Here is an 8,363-nt window from a genome sequence, read left to right as displayed (position 1 = left end):
CACAGTGTGACCTTTCTGAGCTTCAGCACGCTCCCTCTGTGTTTTTTTTTTTCATAAATAGGACACACTCACTTCATGCCCTAGTCCCTCCAATCTCCCATAGTTTGTTGACTGAGTGGACTTCTGTGCTGATAAAAATTAAACCTCTTAATAAGCATGAGGTGGCCAGACACAGTATACATGTAGTTACATGTATGTGCTGTGTTCATACATGTGGTCCATTGTCTTTTAAAATTCACTTATGAAGCTTAAGTACTAAGATACAATTAATAAAAATTTACAATAGCAACAGCATAGTATTTCAGCATGGACAGGGCCATTTTGTGTAGGAGGATCATCATAGGGCTAGACCTCTTTTGTCTGCCTGCTACCTCCTCTCTTCCTCTACTCTTTCTTGATTTTCTTCCCTCCCTCCCTTCTGTTCTTGGTAGTAAGAAGAGTAGGATATTTATATTGTTACAAAATGTATAAGTGCACAGTATAGTATTGTAAACTAAGAACAAATTATTTTGCAAATACCTAGAAGTTATATATTGTAATTAAGAGAAAGTTTTTATTCATCAAAGAGCAACATCACATTTCAGCCTAATTCTGTTCCCTGGCAACCAAGTGAGTGGAAACATTTTCAGTATTTGGAAGGTGTATTTTATCTAGTAGAGGAGGAACACATGCATTGAATTTCCACCTTGTTCTACTTTTTGTACAGAGTCCTCAGGTCTGGAGAAAATTGAGGCCAAGAGTACCAACAAATCTTGTCACTCATTCCTTTTATCAGATTTCTGGGGATGTTATGGAGGTACCAGAGGAAACCTGTCCAGTCCCTAATCTGAGCCCTTGGGGCAGAGTTAGCCCTGAGTCCTTTCCAGTATCCCTCACCCTCCTCAGAATGTTCACAGAGACTGAATCTCTATCCTTTTGATGCCAAAACTCTAGCCCAAAATCTCAGAACCCCCATGACTCTCCTGAGCACTGTTTCTACAACAGGAAAACACTGGTCAGAATCTCAATTCATGTACTGATTGGCCTTGAAGAAAAGGACTTTGAGCAAGTCTTGTTCTCACAGGTAAAGTGAGGCTGTACCAATTAAAAACTTAAATCTCAGAAAGAAAGAAAGAAGCCAGGGTACCATAATTGGAGGCAAGTGATGTCTCCTGACAAACCTAAGATGTAGATGAAATATCCAAGGGAAGTGAGTGACATAAAACAGTAGCCTGAAAGCACACTGTTGGGCGTTGGCATGGATGAATGTGAGAGAATTACTTTTCTCATCAGTCACAACAGAGGAAAGGTAAATGCTAAAGTTGAAATAGGAAATTAAAGAAAAGTGATGCACATTTTATTTATTTATTTATTTATTTAAAAGGGATTGAGCCCATGGGTGCTTAACCACTGAGTTACAATCTGAGTCCTTTTTTCTTTTTTTTTACATAAATGAGTAGAATAAAATTTTTATTATATAACATTGTATTTTTTTAATTTCTTTTCATTGAATATTTTTCTTATTACCAATTCCCACACTGGTAAAATAATTTATTATTTTTAGTTTTATATTTGTGACCAGATTATTTTAGAACAAGTAAAACACATTTGAGGATTAAATCTGTTTAGAATTTGTAATATTCTGATATGTCTATCAGGAAGACATCTTCTCTAACTGGAGCATCTCTAAATTCAGAATCTCTCCAATATTTCTTCCTAGGATTTAGAAATCTATAATCTGAGATTTTTAGGATCTCCTAATTTTAAAGTTCACCTAGGCATAAAATCATCAGTAGCTGGATCAACTGAACAGACGGGAAATTTCCAAAATTAAACACTATCTAATTTTTTACAAAGTCTTTACTCATGAATTAACAGTCTTTCCCTTTGTACATTATTTCTAAGACAAATGCAGAAATATGACCATATATTGATAATAATAAAGATGAATTCTCTTTAAGAGACTGACAAAAGGCAAAAGCTCATATGTAACATTTAGTTATATTGTGAGCCTCATGAACTTGAAAACAACCCATTAACTCACTAGAATGCAGAACTGAGTCTCAAAATTTCTTGGGCAGATTTCCTCTCAAAGCTTTTCCTCAACAATTAAATTTTAAAATAACCATGTGATTAGGAGAAGGTCTGTCCACCAATGAACTTATCTGTTATTTTCTCCTTATTGTGAGTTGAATGGCAAGACAGAGCAGAGGCAAATAGGCATATAATCAATTCTTTAGATATTAAATCAAAAAGGTCAAAGCTTCCACAGCATGGCAACAGCTTTGCAGATTCCCACATCATGATATTTGAAATAACAAAGCCCAGCAAAGGCTAAAGCTGAGAGTGCCAAAAGGCCTGCCTGGCAGGTTTCTGCAATGCATCCCCATGAACATAGCAACAACTTTTCCAAGGCCCCAGTGACTATGGAAAGTGAGGATAGCAGTCAAGGAGTAGTTCACTGCAGAGCAAGGATACAAATATGCAGCTGGAAGCAGGCCCAGGAGCAAAACACTGACAACCCTCTCACTAGTCCAGTGAAGAGATGCAGCCTTGGAACTAGAAAAGTGGTTTGGTGACAGGTGAGTGTGCTGTGCTCCACTTCATCCTGGGGTAGGTTGGTCCTTGAGAAACACTGAGACAAGAGCAGGTCTGACTACTGAAGTTCAGAGAAACAGAGCTTGCCCTCTGTGAGCACTGCAGAGGACACCCAGCTTCAAGAGAACCGCCATCTCGCTTTTGCCCATCTCAGTCCTATTTAAAAAATATATTTAGAATATATTTTGAGGAAAAAAATTTAATCACAATATCAAAGTGATTTTATATTAAATGGGCATTTTGGTCACAAAAGAAATATATAAATTTAGTAAGCACTTCTCTTTCACCTGAATTTGTTTTTCTTTTCTTAAAGTCAAGTGGAATGGCTGTATTTTTAAAAAATTACCATATACATTTGATTTCATTTTAGTCAAAACTTTTTCTTTCTTTCTAATGCCATCCCTCCCTTTCTATCTCCCTGCCTCCCATCTAGGTGATGAGAGAAGCATCTGAGTTGATGTGGCCTAATGCTAATGCTGGTGTCTTGGTCAAAAGATGTGTTGTGATTCCCATCCCCTTTCCAGTTTTGCAGTATTCTTCTGTACACTTTCAATTCTTTATAAGAGCCTTAAGCACTTTTATAAAATAATGCAATCAGTTTTCTCCAAAATTAGCACTATTTTTGCAGGGTTTGGGGGCATTGGATGCATGATGAAGAAAGCACCTGTCATAGTGTGGCTGCATGATTCTGAGAGACCCCCCGATTCCTTTGTGGGGACATACATGCTTTTCTTAACTGGAATGTCCTTCCCTTTTCCCCTTAATGAATTCCTACTCATCTTTCAATACCTAGTTGAATGTGAAGAATTTTCAGATATCTACACCCAGCCAATCTGATTCTTTTTCTAGAGACTTTGAATCAGAGTAGTGACAAAGGGACAGCAGAAAGGTTTATATTGTGCTCACCTAAAAGCAGTGTCCAGGGAGGATTGTGCAGTGGTTTGGGATGCTGAAATCCCCTGGTAGAGTCCAGCTCCTCCTCTGTTGAACTTTGCTGTCAGGATCCCTTGACTTCTCCCATGTCCTCTAACACATGTTTTTATTTAAAACACACAGATCTGTTTCTGCACCTTGTAGCCCAAATCCCCAGCTGCTGTCCTGTCTCCCAGCAAAGAGTCAGGTTGTCAGAATGAATAATATTTACATAGGTCATTATAAAAGAGGTCATAATAAAGAGGATCTCCTCCCAGGATCCAACCTTCAGAAAGATGGACGATGGTCAGACACCGGTGCTACCTCATCGTGGGGTGCCCGGGGCAGTGAGGACAGCACAGATTATTCTTGTTTGCCAAGAAAGTGTGCCCATCTGCATTCAAAGACTCAGAGAAGGTGCAGAAGGCTACAGAGCTACAGAAAAGCAGAGGAACAGATCCTGTGCAAACATGTGCTCTTTTAATCCTGGCTGGGCTCTTCTACATGTAGGACAGGGACCATGCTCTCTTGCTCATCAGTCTTTCTGCTTCCATGATAGGGTTGACATACAGATAATGTTCAAAACATGCTTGCTGGCATGCTAAAAATCATTATCATCTACACTGTGTAAATGAAGAGACTGATTCAGAGGTGAGCAGAGTGGTCAAAAGCCATCCACTTTTTATGTGGAAGTCAATACTAACAGACCTGAAGTCCAATTCTCCCTCAACCTGAGGGGTGTCCAGGACCACAGGCAACTCAACAAGACCCTTTTCATTCATTTCCAACAAAATTCTCAAATGCAGTGTATCCACCAAGTGACTGAGGGAGTGGCAGGTGTACCTGTGAGCTTGAATGAACAGCCAGTCTGATGGAGAAGAGCAGAATTTTTGGGATTTCACTGAATGTCGATGGACTTGGGCCAACCAGGTCAAAAAAGCTTCCAGAACCAGAAGGGAAAACATGCAACTCCAGTATGTTAAACTTTCCTTACGAAGAGGAGTTAGGTAAGCAGAAAGTAGTGGAACAAGTTGGTGGAGTTGGCATGATGCTGCAAAGGAGCGCCAAGTGGAGACCAAACATTGGGCAGAGACTGAGAAGTTGTGAGGGTTCAAGTGGAGCAGAAGTGATGGGTCAAGCGATTCCCCTGGTGCCCACTGGGACCAAGTGGAACCTGGGGAATGGGAGGAGCTAGAGGTTGAGCTGAGTGGGGTTGGAGCAGCTGGAGAGGTGGGGCCAGATGAAGCACGTGGGAGGAAGCCCTGCTCAGGACTTCTCACGTGTTCTCCCTGCTCAGGATTCCTCATGTGTTCTCCTCAGCTGGTGACTAGAGGGCATGGTGGGTGCAAACTCAAGAGGTTAAGGGACCATGGAGAGGCACCTGTGCTCTGGAAATCTTGTTAGAGGTCGCTGTGGACTCCTCCATGAAGGAAGGTCCTTGGCCTTCCCTGTGGGAGATGTGACCTCAGAATCTGTTCTGCTGGGGCCTTAGTTTCCCCACTTATACAAGGAGGCAATGGAGGGAGTCTAAAGATGCCAATGTGCAGCCTTCCTTAATCCTTCCCTCTCACTTGATGATGTGGACTTCAGTGTATTCAGGGGTGTTGCAATCTCTGGGCTTTCTGGGAGGTGTCCTGGGGAATGCGGCTTTAGAAACCTTGTTTTTTTGTGAGCAACCACTGTACCAGGGTTGTTCAGAGATTTCTGGTGCCTGTTGTGTGACCTGGAGGTCCAGAGAGGTTAAGAGGGTCGTGCAGCTGTCACTCTCTGGAACCTGGTCTGAACTGCAAAGTCCCATGTCACTCACATGCAGGGTTTTCCTAGTACCTGGGCAGAGAGAGAAGCATACATGGTAGAGGTAGCTTTGAACTGTACCAGGGTCTACCTTGGGGGACACACTGCATCTGTAAAACAGGACAAGGATGTGACACCTGCCTCTCAGACTGGTGTGAGGCCAAGCCCCAACTTCATGTTTCTGTAAAAGAGAGTTTGACATGGATGGAGCAGGAAGTTTTGGTTTTGACAGTGTAATAATTTAATTTTATACATGGAAATATGTCCCCCTTATATTTTAAAATGTATTTTGTACCATATTCAGTTCTAGGCAGAAAGGACATAGACATAAACTAGCCAGCCGGGAATCCCTGCCTCCATTCTTATCACTGGGGTTTCACTGGTCTGGTCCAAGAATTCAGGCACTAAACAGACATGGAGCCCTGATACCTGTAGGCATCTGATCTAGTGTTACCATCCATGGCAATGCTTCACCTGCTTAATTTTTCTAATACCCCTCATGTCACTTAGTTGCCCCCAATGCTCTCCCACCTGTGAGATAAAGCCCTCCTTCACGAACTCTCCCTTGCTTAGTTCCACTGTTGTATCTCCCCATACCTCCCCAAGGTTTTGTGAAAAACTCTCTCACTCCTACCAGTTCATACCTCTCTGCTTGATGTGTGTGTTTTTGATTCTTAGAAGTGCTGAACTCCTGGTTAGGCACTAGATGGCGCCAAAACTGAATTTAAAACTTTGTGTAGAGTCCACCATAGTTTCTGCCAAACTATTGACTGGCTTGATTACTGGAAGTTTTAGAAAGTCCTTCAGAACTTGTCTATAAGCAACCTGTATTTTCCTTGTAAAACTTTTTTGTAGGGGGTACCAGGATTGGACTGAGGGACACGTAATACTGAGCCACATCACTTGCTGTATTTTATAAAGAGACAGGGTCTCACTGAGTTGCTTAGCACCTCACCATTGCTGAGGCTGGTTTTGAATTTGCCTTCCTCCTGCCTCAGCCTCCTGAGCTGCTGGGATTACAGGCATGTGCCACCATGCCAAGTTCTTTGAAACTTAATTAATTTTATGTATGGAATTAATTCTCCAGCTATGAAAGGGAATATTATTACACTCACTTCTCAAAGTGTTCTTTGTCCTAGTGGAGGAGAAGATGAATACACACACACACACACACACACACACACACATATGTATATATATATACAGATATATAAATATATACATTTATATATAGAGGTACATACATATATATGAATATAGGAATATGTATTCTTAGAAAATTATTCAGAAGTGTTTAAGGATCTGAGTTCAATCATGGCCTCTTCCTATATCTGGGGTTCCTGGGATATTTCAGGAATCTGCTAGTGTTGGAGGCATTTTGTGTTCTTTGCTGGGCTCTGATTATTATAAGCCCACACCCCATTGGCTATCTGAAGGTTTTAGTGAAGCATTCATGCTTTTTAGCAAAAGCATTTTTAAGTCTCTGTGATATAAGAAGAATTTTTTGCCATTTAGCAGAACTTGCCCCATGGGTATGTGTATCAATAGAATATCTATTATAAAGCATGATGGCATGACTAGGTAACAAGAAGATAAAAGTGGTTGATTCTAATTTATTTTTAATTATTTTTATATTTTATGCATATCATTATATATTTATAATTTTGCTTTATAGATGCACACATACGTATTTATAATTTTATCTCTAGAATAAGCAGGAATTGGTGGTGGATTGCTATGGGGTGAGGGTCAAAGACCAATGTCAATTCCTAAATTTTTGGCTTGAGCATCCTAAGGGATTACTGGTACCTGATATTGGATGTGGCAGAAAAACCACATGGGGAAGGAAGAAGAGCATTTGTTGGAGGAATTCCTTCATGTTGGTGTTTGTAAAGTCTACTACATATCTATCTGGATAGATCTGAAGGTGAGAGGAGAGGGTAGGGAAGAGAATGGACATTTGGGAGGCAGAAGAATGTGGAAAATATTTACTGCCATGAGTCTGTGGGAAAACTACAGTGAGGATGACAACAGAGTAGTACAGGGAGTCTTTCTGTAAGCTGGGGACCTGCCTGTATTTAACAAAGGAGAAAACAGAATTCTATGAAGGAGACAGAACAGTGTACCCAGTTAGGAAATGGAAAACTAGGGAAATGGAATTACATGGATTTCTGGGAAGAGATGATTTTCAAAATAGTCAGGTCCTCTTGTCCTAAAGGCCACTCAGAAGTGGCTTAAAGAATGACCAAGGAGGGACCATTAGATTTGGTGCCATAGACATTTCTGATGCTCTCAGTGAAACCACTGTCTTCAGATGGTTGGAGTTGAAGACACCTAGATGATATGTGGAAGAATAGAAGTTGGCACAGTAAAGGTAACAGCTGGGGATTATTTTTCTGATTGTGAACAATGAGGTGAAGAGAGACACAGCCAGGCATTAATATTGGTGGTCTCTGAGATGTGGGGAGAGGCCATCCCAGAAAGTGCATTTTCCTTTTGTTTGTGGCTGCAGAAATCTCTCTTCTATTACTCTATTTTCAGCTCTACACTAGAGTTTATTTTTTTAATCTGGAAGTATAATACTGATTTCTGGGGACTGGGAATGGTGATGGTGCAGGGTGTGGGATGAGAGTGGAAGATGGATAATTAGATATGGTCACTGGATTTGGAAATAACACACTCATTAATATGTGCAATATATGTGTTAATTTTAAAAACACATAGAGCTAATCATTCTCTTTGATCACTGAGGAGTAAGTCCTCAACAATTGAGGAGGAAGTTGATATCCTTATGTTTTGTTTCTTGCTCATGAAAATGTTCATTGTCAGTCACCTGCAAAAAGAACTGTATCTTAGTCTTTTCTTTTTTATCATGAACTTCACAATAGTGGCAAATACTGGTCACATTTAGTAGAATGTACCTAACATGATGTTTGGTGTCATGTGTGCATTGAGACTGGTGGTTACATAATTTTGAAAGGAACAGGAGAGAGGTAAAGTGTCTTATTGTCACAGCATCATGAGGTGAACTGATGACCTCAAAACTTTGAGGGTTACAATCCATCTATGGTCCCAGTAGT

At 40.6% G+C, this 8,363-nt stretch overlaps 1 pseudogene; it reads right to left on the bottom strand.

Moving 5' to 3' along the window:
* Positions 1–2,236: 2,236 nt before the first annotated feature.
* On the bottom strand, positions 2,237–2,711 carry LOC124975017 (succinate dehydrogenase [ubiquinone] cytochrome b small subunit, mitochondrial-like; annotated as a pseudogene).
* Positions 2,712–8,363: the final 5,652 nt, after the last annotated feature.

This window comes from Sciurus carolinensis, unplaced genomic scaffold (genome assembly GCF_902686445.1).
Source record: "Sciurus carolinensis unplaced genomic scaffold, mSciCar1.2, whole genome shotgun sequence".
Lineage (NCBI taxonomy): Eukaryota > Metazoa > Chordata > Mammalia > Rodentia > Sciuridae > Sciurus > Sciurus carolinensis.
This window is presented reverse-complemented; position numbering and strand designations above follow the sequence as displayed.